Source organism: Balaenoptera ricei, chromosome 15 (genome assembly GCF_028023285.1).
Source record: "Balaenoptera ricei isolate mBalRic1 chromosome 15, mBalRic1.hap2, whole genome shotgun sequence".
NCBI classification, from domain to species: Eukaryota; Metazoa; Chordata; class Mammalia; order Artiodactyla; family Balaenopteridae; genus Balaenoptera; species Balaenoptera ricei.
Window position 1 is genome coordinate 23483090 of NC_082653.1, and position 12315 is coordinate 23495404.

The following is a 12315-nucleotide window of genomic DNA, read 5'->3' on the forward strand; positions in this document are numbered from 1 at the left end:
CAAACTGTTAAGAGAGGTTAATAATTCAGAAGTAGATAGAGGAAAAAGAGAGAGTTCCACAGGGTGGGATAAGAGAGGGAGCTTCATTTTTTACTTCATACACTTTGGAATTACTTGTATAATTTTAAAAATACATCTATATTTTTTTAACCCACAAGTGGTTTGTTTGTTTGTTTGTTTGTTTTTAGGAAGGCAAAAGCACCCATTTCTGACCCCCAATGGTGAAAACAAACCTCTCAAAAAAAAAAAAAAAGTTTGGAGCTAAAACCGGGTAACAGAGAAATGAGCAGGAACCCTTACCCCTGAGTCTAGAGCCTTCCTCTGAATCCATCATACTAAATGAGAAAGATCCAGATGAGACTTGGCAGGTCCCTCCCTCACCCCACCCACCTTGGGGCCTTGTATGGGCAGTTTGACAGACAGACACGGGATTCACCCTGGGCTGTGCACATGCTCCAAGCCCCAGCCCCACGTTTCCTTTTTATTCTTCAGTTTCTCCCCCTGCCTTCCAGGGGCCACCAGTCCCACCCAAAGCAAGGGACACTGGACAGAAAGTCAGGGGCCCTGAGCACCCCACTCAGCCACCCAACATCTCTAGGGCCCTAGAGAGGCCACGAGCATCCTCAATTCCCACCTCGTGGATAATGAGTGGAACACTTTGTAAGCTGGAGCTCATAGCACAAATGAGAGGGTCTGTTGTTACGGATGCCGCTGTTAACAAGATGAGGAGGAAGGGAAGACCTTGGTCCACATTGCCTCATCCCCACCCAAAAATGCTTTCCACTCATGTCATTACCCCGGGCTTTAAGGGTATAATTTAAAGCCACAGTTAAATAAAGGCTCTCTGTTGCTTATATGACACTAAGTGCTGACTCTGTGCCAGAGCTCAAAGCAAGAAGAGCTGCTCCAGGGGGGCTCACAGCCTCGTGGTGTCAAACTGAGACATATCTGCCTGGCTCTGGATTTCTTCTAAGCCCTCACTAGAGGATATCAGCCATAACGCTAGATAAGGCCTACAGGGAAGAACGCTGAAAATAAATGCCTGCTTAATTTTGCTTCAAAAAAAAAAAAAAAAACAACCAAAACCCATAGACTAATCTGTATGTTTTGTGCTGGGAGAAGCAGAATCTACATGCCCCTCATGGGTCCAGGGAGCCCCAGAGACTCCAGCATATCTACTCCCACCTCTGCCTCAGTCTGATTTCAGCCCGTACTCTCTGAACCTTCCCTGGGCCTGCATCATCTTGGAAATAGCCAGGAGAGTAATCTCAAATAAATATCCCAGTCTTTCACCACCCAGGTCTCCAGCAGAGGCTGCTGGCATGACTGCCTGGTGCTGGGAGAACCTCAGAGGAAAGGAGCTGGAAGCCTTCTGAGATAATTCAGTCTTCTCCTCTTCTGTTACAGGTGAGACCCGGAGAGCAAAAGAGGCTTCAGTGGGACTTCCCTGGTGGCACAGTGGTTAAGAATCCACCTGTCAATGCAGGGGACACGGGTTTGAGCCCTGGTCCAGGAAGATCCCACATGCCGCAGAGCAACTAAGCCCGTGTGCTACAACTACTGAGCCTGCGCTCTAGAGCCTGCAAGCCACAACTACTGAGCCCGTGTACCGCAACTACTGAAGCCCGAGCGCCTAGAGCCCATGCTCCGCAACAAGAGAAGCCACCACGATGAGAAGGCTGTGCCCCGCAACGAAGAATAGCCCCTCTCGCTGCAACTAGAGAAAGCCCACGCACAGCAACAAAGACCCAATGCAGCCAAAAATAAATAAATAAATAAATATATTAAAATATATATATATATATATGTATATCATGGAAGGGACTTCCCTGTTGGTCCAGTGGTTAAGAATCCACCTTCCAATGAAGGGGACGTGGGTTCAGTACCTGGTTGGGGAACTAAGATCCCACATGCCGCGGGGCAACTAAGCCTGCGCCCTGCAGAGCCCACACGCCACAACTGGAGAGCCCAGGTGCCCCAAATGCTGAGCCCATGAGCTCTGGAGCCCGTGCGCCACAACTAGAGAGAAGCCCACGTGCTGCAACGAAAGATCACGTGTGCTGCAGCTAAGACCCAATGCAGCCAAATAAATAAATTTTTTTTTTTTTAAATCATGGAATCATGGAAAATTTTCACCTGAGTGAAAAAGCATGATACACAACAGTTTGTACAGATTGACCCTATTTTGATTAATGCACACATACAGTTACAGAAATTTCAGCAAAGTATTAACTATGGTTGTTTCTAGAAGGCAGGTATACAAATTATTTTTTTCTTCTTTCTGTTTAACTGTAGTTCTCATTTCCTCTACTATACTTGGAGATTTCTTGAATGATTTAAAAAAACTAGAAGTTAAAAAATAAATTTTTCCAATGCACATGGCCTGGTATGACAGGATGAGAAAGAGATAAATAAAATCTGTTTAAACTCTAAAAAAAGTTATGAATTAAAAAGAAAAATCACATTATTATTTTTTAAAGCTATGATGAGATCCTTCTTTATCTCATAAGTCCAGGGATAATGGCATGGTTCTCTCACTGGGGCACAGAAAGTGAGCCAAGAACCTGGCCTTGGCTTCTGCCACAGCCAGTCACATGGGCACAGTTCTGCCCAGGCCCAGGTCAGCACAGACTGATGGAGCCCGCTGGGCGGCCAAGCCGGCCAGGCACTGTAGGGGACCCAGAGGGACATGTGCTGGTTCCTGTGGAGCTCATTGCGACACGGGAGGATGATACTCACCCAGGATGTGACTTAGATTTGCCAGTGTACATTTCAGCCTCTAGAAGATTCTAGGACCTGGTGATCAGGAGTATGGCCTGGCGTTCCCAAAGAAGACTTATAGGGTAGGGAGTGCAGGGTGAGGGAGTTAGGTTTTGAAAAAAGGGAGAATCTAGACAGGTGATGGCAGGGAAGGCATTTGGGCTGAGTCACTATGTGGGCAAACGCCCAGATGTGGGAATAAGTAGGGCTGTGCGGAGAACAGGGAGGAGCCTTGATATCTTGACTTCTTGGAACAAGAAGCCTATAAAGGTGAGTTCCACCCAGCCTGGCAGGAGGGACAGGCTGGAGTCAGGGAGAAGGGAAGGAGTGGGGTGGGGGGATGGGGGTTGGCAGCTTTGCAAGAGTCAGAAGTGTTACTCTGCTGGAAAGGGCAAGACTCCCATTGCTGAGCCACTGCGGGCCAGGCCCAGCATCAGGGACTCCATACACAGTCATCTCACGGACCCCTCCATGCAGGGCAGCAAGGCAGGGGGCAGACCCAGGTCAGTCAGACCTAGACACGGAGGCCGGCTCCACCACTAGCTCACTCTGGGACCTTGGGCAAGTGACTTCACTCCTCTGAGCCAAGGTCACCTCACCTATAAAACAGAGATAGTCCTCCCTCCCTCTCGGGGGAGGGGGGGTGATGGAGATTCAGGAAAATAACATAAAGAGGGCACCCAATAAAACAACCCTGAGAGGGTCCAGAATTACAAGCAGTAATGGGAAGCCAGAGTGGGGAGTGGTCTGCGAAGCAGGAGTTTAGAAGTGCCCACCCAGGGACTTCCTTGGTGGTCCAGTGGTAAGACTCCACGCTTCCACTGCAGGGGGCACGGGTTGAATCCCTGGTCGGGGAACTAAGATCCCACATGCCGCATGGTGCGGCCAGAAAAAAAACAACAAAAAAGAAGTGCCCACCCAGAACAGATGGACAGAGGGAGACAGAGGCCGGCAAAGCCTAACTGATGACACTAACATATGAAAACCCAAATGCACAGGATTAGAAAAGGGAAAGGTCAGCCAGAGAAGTAAATACTGACAGTGCCTGCGCCAGCCCTGTCTGGAAGAGAGGGGCCCAGTGAGGCCCAGCACGCTTGCCTGGCCCCCTCTGGGGCCAGCTCAGCAGGCTGTCAGCCTCTGATGCTCTTCAACATTGCAACCACTGGCTGGCTCCCCGGGTTTGCCTTCCGGGGTCACTAAGCAGCCTTCAGACGCTGTGGCTTTCCATCTCGGTAACCTGCAGGGAGAGGGTGTCCTTGCCCAGAAGAGGCAATATCCACTTGGCCTGCAGTTGTACCTCTCATTTAAAATGAATCGACCAGTTTATACATCAAGCTGTCCCACCAGGGTTAGCATGACTCAGCATCTCTGAGCCCAGTAAACTGGATTTGTTCTTTTTCTCCATCCCCACTTCCATCCAGGTCCAAGCCACTCTCAGCTCCTGCCTGCATGGCTGGCCTATCTCTTCCATGGCCTCCCTGTAGCCACTCGGGTCCTCTTAGGGTTTATTCTCCACAGAGCAGCCACAGGGATTTCTTCAAAACTCCATTGGATGCCCTCTTTAAAACCTCCAATGACCTCCCATCAAAATAAAACAGAAATTCTTTACAAAGCTCTGGGTCCCTGCACACAGCCCCTGCTTCAGCTCCCACCACTTCCCCACCCCTATTGCCACCATCACTGTGACGATGGTGTCACACTGGCTTTCTGTCTGCACCTCAGCCACGCCAAGCTTGCCCCTGTCTTGGGGGTTGCCCTTAATGGTCCCTCTGCAGGGACAGTGGGCTTGTCCCCTGTCTCTTGACATCTCTCACCTTTCAGATCTCAATCTATGTGCTCCTTGATCACTCTGTCTAAAGTGGGTCCCTCCTTCTATTTTTTTGGTTATAGCTGGTTTTTCGGTTTTGCTTTATTTTGTTTTTGCCATTTTAACCACTTTTAAGTGTAACAATTCAGGGGCATTAATTACATTCACAATGTTGTACAATAACCACTACCATCTATTTCCAAAATTTTTCATCGCCCCTCAAACAGAAACTCTGTTCCCATGAAGCAAGCATGCCGGGTTTGGTTTTTTCATAAGTTCACAAACGGAACTTATACTGATTGACTGACTTACTTACTTGTTTCTATTCCTCCTCTACAAAGACAAAAATTTATCTATCTCAGGAATTCCCTGGCGGTCCAGTGGTTAGGACTCTGAGCTTCCACTGCAGGAGGCCTGAGTTTGATCTCTGATCAGGGAACTAAGATCCCACAAGCTGTGCAGCGTGGCCCAAAAAAAAAAAAAAAATTTATCTGTCTCATTTGCCATTTTCCCCAGGGTTTAGCGCAGTTCTTAATAAATAACAATAATAAAGCTAACATTTATAGAGTTTGCTATTTACCAGGCACTGATCTAAGCATCTTACATCAATTAACTCATTTAATCTTCATAATAACCTATAATAGGTACTCTTAATATCTCCATTTTACAAAAGAAGAAACTAAAGCACTGAGAAGTGAAGTAACTTGCCCAAGATCACGCAGCCAGTAAATAGCAGTGTCAGAATTCAAACCCAGGGAGTCTGGGATCAGATGGATGGGTAGATGGATAAATGGAAAAACACATGGGTGATGGGTGGATGGAACACCAATGAGACAAGTCTAGAGACCTGGGCTGCATTCACCTCGGGAGCCTTTCTGGCTACCAGCCAGCCAGCCTGTCCTGACAACTTATCAGACCTTAAGAGGCTGACTTTTCCATCCAAACTCCTGATTATTATCCGCCTGATTTTACTGATGAGGACACAAAGACCCAAAGAGGTCTACCGATTTGCCCAAGGTCATAAGGTGTGCCAAGTCTCTCTGGCTCCAAAGTCCGTCCCACTACATGACATTTCAGCAGCCTCAGGGGGTTCGTGCTGAATAATTTCTCCCAGGGGTGAAGCTGGCTAAGGAAAAACTTCCCAAGATTGAAAGGCAAATACACTTGGAAGAGCTGAATTCAAAATCAGGACCACTGTTTCTTGTTTCAGTTCTGCCACTTCCTATCTGATGGGCCTTGGGTGAGTCACTTCCCCTTTCTGAGCATCAGTTTCCCTATTTGTCAAATAAGGATGAGAGCTCCTGTCCTCCCACTTCAGAGCAGGGCTGTGTAGAGAAAGGATGTTTCAGAGAACAAAAGGACTTTGAAATACAAAAGTTACAGTCATGCTAAAGACAAGGGAGAGTATATCACAGATGTTTACAACATGTGTACCGGAAGCCTGCCTTTGCAAACATACACATAGCAATGGAACAGCATGAGGGGACACACAGCCACGAGTGCCCATGGTCATGAACAATCACTCCCTAGCCAGGAAGGTTCTGTTCTAAATCTGAGACACTGACGACTTCTACCCAGGTGTTTGTGGGAATGCTGAACCAGGTAGGAACTAATGGTAGGAAGGAGTGGAGAGAGAAAGAAATGGACAGGGTGTGAAAAACACCAAAACAAAGAGAATGCTAGGCAGAAAGTGAGATTCTTCTGTTCTGAATGATGTTTTCAATGATCAGAGTTACCAGGATAATCCTTCTTTCTTTTGGGGAAACCAGGGAGTACATCTTCCCCGTCCCCCTCCAACCATCTCCTGGGCTGTTGGTCCTCATCTGCACCCCCAGAACCATGCCCTGCTCAAAGAAGCGGGAGGATGAGCCCTTGGACTATCCTTTGAATTCCCTTGCCTGCTAACCTCTGGTTGCCTTTGGCCAATGGGAGGCACTGGCAGGAGGTCAGAGGGTGGAAGCAGAGAGGGACAGGGGTGTATCTTCCCAACTGCCCTCCCTGTGGTTCTGGTGGTGGCTGAATCCCCTCTGGGACAGCTCCTTGCACAGGCCCAGCCATCGCTGAATTCTGGTAACACTATTCCCTCCCTCTGTTCATTCAGGCCAAAGGGAGGTAATAGCTTCTGTCACTGTGAGTTTGCAGGTACCCCTTGTGGGTTCCCTTAACCCTGCTCGCAGCTTTATTAACTTCTCCAAGTTGAAGCATCTGAGTGGAATTCTATTTTCTGCCAGAATCTGACTGATACACCACCTGACCCTAAATAGATATACGAATTAGAGAGGGAGGGGAGGAGAAATTGGGAAGAGGCAGTCTAGTCTAGTGGTTAAGGATAAACTAGGAGACTGGAGACCTTGAACACTCCCTTAACTTCGCTGTGACTCAGTGTCTTCATCTGTAAAATCACGATGATAATCTTACCCACTTCACAGGTTTACTATGAAAACAGAATCGGACCATGCCCGTAAAGCACTTACATGCCAAAACCCACAGTTAGTGCTCAAGAAATATTAGAAATTCTCATCTTGAGTTCTGAGTCTAAAGGCTCAAATGTTAACAACACCATTCCCTTAGAGCAGGAATTTTTTTGGCTTTTTAAAGGGGGTTCTCTGGGTTACACAATTTTTCTACTATGAGCATGTATTACTTAGGAGTCAGAAAAGAAGAAAAGAATTAGAAGAAAAAAACGCCGTGAGAGAGAGAGAGAGAGCCTGCTATTCTTCCCCTCTGGGGATGATGTTACTTGCCATCGGGATCTCCCCAGTACGGAACATTCACTTCCTTGAGTGACAATCTCCAGGTGGACATGAATGAAATGACCGCCTGTGAGGAGGGAGGAGGGGCACTATGCCGCCCTCCCAGCCGGTCTCCTAATGGAGTCAGAGGGGTGGAAACAGGAGCTGGGCCTGCAGTCATTCCCACTGCTGCTCAGGTCCATACACGGCAGTGGGGAGACGGCAATTTGTCAGAGGCCTGCGGTACCCATGGGCACCGCATTAAATAAAACCAAGCAGTGTGAAGAGGCTGCCACCCGTCAGCACTGGCTTCTTGCCCAAAGGTTTCACGTGCCACCGCGGAGCCACAGACTGATGTGCAGCTGTAGGCCGGGGACCACGTGACATGCCCAGAACTGCAGAGTAACAGCATCAGAAAGGAGAAGTGCCTCCCGCTTGGACCACACTGACGACTGCAAAGGCAGACAGAGACCTCCCTCTGGCGGGACATCCTCTGAGAGCCGGACAATGAGCTAGCTGCCTTCCAGGCTTCGTCTCCTTTGAGCTCCACAAGGGTCACACAAGATAGGTAGGTTTATTCCCCAGGCAGGCTCAGCTGGCCAAGGTCACACAGCTACTCAGCTTGAGTAGAGCCGGGACTTGGACCCAGGTCTGCTGACTCACAGCCCCATGCTCTTCCCCCTCGATCCTGCTACATCCCACCACCTCCGACTTGCTGTCAACCACGTAACCAAAGCTACCGTTGCTCTGGATGTAGAAATAATAACAGCAGTATCAACCCCTCCCACATGCAGGGTGCTTTACAATCTAAAGGATGCGTTTATTATCATCATTAACTTGGACCTCACCAATCAGCAGTTGGTGAGAGGGAGCACGGAACTGAAGTTACAAACATGGGCTTTGGAGCAGTGTCCTTGCCCCCTCGGGTTCCGGGCTCCGCTGAGAAGGGAGGCAAGGAGGGGAAAGAAGTCAGGAGAAGCAGCAGACCTTCCCTGGCAACGCTTCGTGATCTCGCAGTTTCTGAATCTCTCTCACTTGATTTTGTTTAAACACTAGGAAAGTTCATTGTCAGCGTTTTTTAGAATAGAGTAAAATTGGAAACAACTTTACATGTCCATCAACCCCCTGTTGACGGCCAGATGAACTAGGATTTATCCATTGAAAAATGAACAGGGGCTTCCCTGGTGGCGCAATGGTTAGACATCCGCCTGCCAATGCAGGGGACAGGGGTTCAAGCCTTGGTCCAGGAGGATCTCACATGCCGTGGAGCAACTAAGCCCGTACACCACAACTACTGAGCCCACGAGCCACAACTACTGAGCCCACGTGCCACAAATACTGAAGCCCTCAGGCCTAGAGCCCAAGCTCCACAACAAGAGAAGCCACCGCAATGAGAAGCCTGCACACTGCAAAGAGTGGCCCCCACTCGCCGCAACTGGGGAGAGCCTGCGTGAAGCAACAAAGACCCAACACAGCCAAAAATAAATAAATAAATAAATTAATTTAAAAAAAAGAAAAATGAATTACGAAAGTATTACATATCTATTGTGAACATTTTTGAGATGGATTTCATATACACTGACACAGAAAGATGTCAGCATATAGAATGAAAAAGTATAAGTATTTCTGTGGCTGTTCACGGCTGCATATTATTTTATCCACTGGATGTTCCCAAACGTTCTCAATCATCTTCCTATTGTCGGGCACTTAGTCCCAATTTGCTACTATTATGGGAGAAGTCTGATGGGGATTCATCCAAAGGAAATTATGCAAAAAGAAAAAAAAAAAAAAAAAAAACCAGATGCACAAAGACGCTGCACAACCTTCGGAATGACTGAAGGGAGACCAGTCCTTCATCTTAAACTCATGAGGCTGCAAACCAAATGCACACCCCCCACCCCAAGCTGCTCCTCCCCCGACCACTCCAGGGGACATCTCAGTGCGGTTTCCACCTTCCTTCCTCGCCAGCCCTCGAGGTCCACAGTGCAGATGTTTTTCCTGCAAGGCCGAGCCCACCCGTTCCTTATGGTCCTTACAGTTGCCAAAGGGACCTTCCCAGACATGGTTCTGTCATGCCCCAAACGCGTGCCCCGTGCAGACCAAACACCCGCAAAGGTTCCGGCAGCCTCCAGGATCCTTGTCAAGTGGAAACACCTTAGTCTGACATTTGAGAGAGACTAAAGGGGGTGGGAACTGATGTTAGCTGAGCCCCTGTGGTGTGCCAGCACTGCTCTAGATCCTTTACATAACAACCCTAATGTGGTCTCAATCAGACAGGTATGTTTGTCCACATTTGACAGATCAGGAAGCCAAGGCTCAGATCAGCTAAGTGATAGCCCGAGGGCACGTGGCTAGTACACAGTGGAGCTGGGACTAGAGCTCAGGTCCGGCAGATTCCAGAGCTTTGACAAAGACCCAAACACAAGCTGACTTTCTGAGTCACCTCCCAGCACCCCCAGCTCCCTGCACCATCAGCTGCATGCACACCAGACTGCCCATTCTTCAAAGACGCCCCTATTTCCCTCCCCTCTGATCCAGGGGAGTGGGTGCCCTTACCCCCACAGCTATCAAAATTCCACTTGGCCTTTGGTGCCCAGCACAAAGGCCCCAATCTCCTTGAAGCCTCCGCTGATCACCAGAATAGGAATCCACGCTGACATAGGCCATAGCACCTCCTTTACCTTCCCTGTGTCATGTCCGTGTCTCTCTAGGCTAGACTGGGAGACCCTTGAGGAGAGGATGCTTCCCCAGAGGACATATACGACCTGCAGGAGGTACTCAGGGAATATTTTTCAAATTGAACAAAACTGAGTATGACCTCTGAGAAGAAACTGTGGGCGGCTCGCATTGCCATCAGGAATGTGGCTCTGACTCACACTGCCTAGATTTGAATCCTGGCTCCCCAACGACCGAGCTGTGTGACCTTGAGCAACTGTCTTTTCTTTGCTAAGCCTCAGTTCCCTCAATCTGTAAAATGGGAGGAAGAAGAATTCCTACCTCAAAGGGTTTTGTGAAGATTGTGTGAGTTAAGCCCTTAAAGCAGGTGCCTGGCATGTAGTAAGTGCTCGATAAATGTTGGCTGCTACTATTCTTACCCACAAGCCTCCCACCCACAAAGGAAGCGGTTCCAGCGTGCTCCCACCCCCACCCGCCCACCCACGCTCCCGTCCCCTCCCCTCAGGGCCTCCTCTTCACAGTCCCAGCTGGTGCCCCTGCATTCCCTCCCTTGTATTTTCTGGTCATTGGGTTCCTATCAAATGTGGCAGGGGTGAGTGTCAGGGCCAACCGGCCTCAGAGCCAACCGGTCTTCCCTCATAGCCAATGGGAGCAGGGAGTCCAGAGCATTCCCCACTTCCAGGGGATCCTGGCCGGGAAGCAGAAAGCCACAGCCAACCCCTCTCTCAGGCTCCCAGCCAGTACCTCTCTGCCCCTACCCCTCAGGACCACAGGAGCACGCGGGCCACAGAGCCTCCCTTGCCTCGCAAGGTCCAACATGTAGACCTCTCCACCTGGACCAGCCCTGGCACATCAGGTGTCTGGCTCTGCTGGACACCAACCTGGTATTCCCAGACACTGCCCCAGGTACAATGCCATGGTAGAGAGAGGGGTTCTGGACTCAACCACACACTTTCCAGCTGTGTAACCTCAGGCAGGTAACACGATCTCTCTGAGCCTTAGTTACTCATCTGTAAAAAGAAGATAATAATAGCACCTACTTGTCAGGGTTGCTGTGAGATAATGCAAAGCACTTACCATCCCAGTGCATGGCATACAGTAAGTGCTCAGTAAATGTCCTCACTCTGATTGTGTAATCATTGGTATCACTCCAGATAAAGATTATTATCCTTTTTTTATAAATGGGGACACAGAAGTCCAAGAGGCTCACAAGGACACCCATGCTGGAGCGAACACAGAGGCACCTCCGACCTCAGCCAGTCTAGTCAGGAGACCCTCTCTACTGCCCCCGCATGCTCAGGCCCAGAACTTGCCTGGGCACCAGCATCCTCTTGGCTCTGGATACTCCCAAGAGGGACCAGGGCTACCAGCCACCTATGCCTCAGCCCTGGCCCATTATCTGTGAGGCAGCCTGACCTTTCCTTCTCACCTTTTGGGGGCAAGGCCTGGGAAACCAATGTAAGGCCCCTCCTAAGAGGTAGACTCAGGCTCCAGGCTATAATGCCCAGCCCATCAGAGTCCTGTGTATGGAACAGCCGCGGCAGCAGAGAAGCAGGCATTTGGGCTGCAAGAACCCCAAACCAGTTAGAAGAGCTGGGTACATTAGTGCTGGCTCTCTCACCCAGTTGCCTGTCACCTTGGACAAGTCATTCTTCCTCTCTAGGCCTCATTCAACGCTTCAATATTTACTGAGTGAGGACTACAGGACCAAGCATTCCACTCATGCTGGTTCTGGGAAGCAGTCTTCCATGAAGCTCACAGAACTTGGCCCAGGGAACGGCCATGTGGCCCAGGAAGGGTTTAATAGGAATAATGCCCCCTGCACTGATCTCCTCCAGGACTGCCTTGAGGGGCCCCTCAAGGAACCATGTGCACACACACAAATCTGGTACATGGGGTCAGCAGGCAGGCATGACCTCAGACTGGTCGGCAGAAGCCAGCTTCATCTCTGCATGGAGTTGGCAGAGCCTCCCTGGGCCACAGTGGCTCAGAGAGGAGGCTGGCACAGGCCGCCACTGCCGCAGGCTCCATATGGAGGAATGGGTGGGCAGGCGGGCACACAGTCGCCTCTCTTCTCCACACCCTTGTCCGGGACAGGCAGCACCGATTCTTCCAGGAGCTTCTGAGGGCATCATTCGGGTTCCTAGCTCTCAACCTGGCCCAGCTGCTAGTGAATCTGGAGGACTCCTAATGCTGGGAGGTGGCGGAGAGATGGAGCAGCTGAACCCCACAGGGCCTCAGAGAGGTCCTAAACCCGGCCCTCTTACACTCCCACCTCTGGGTGCAGAGGAGGCGATATGAGGATCCAGAAGTGAAGGCAGGAACACACGGCAGTGTCTC

General features: G+C 49.8%; 1 protein-coding gene across 27 annotated transcripts in view; it reads right to left on the minus strand.

Moving 5' to 3' along the window:
• Nucleotides 1-12315, minus strand: part of EPB41L1 (erythrocyte membrane protein band 4.1 like 1) — a 137949-nt gene that overhangs the window by 56586 nt on the left and 69048 nt on the right. The window lies entirely within an intron of this gene.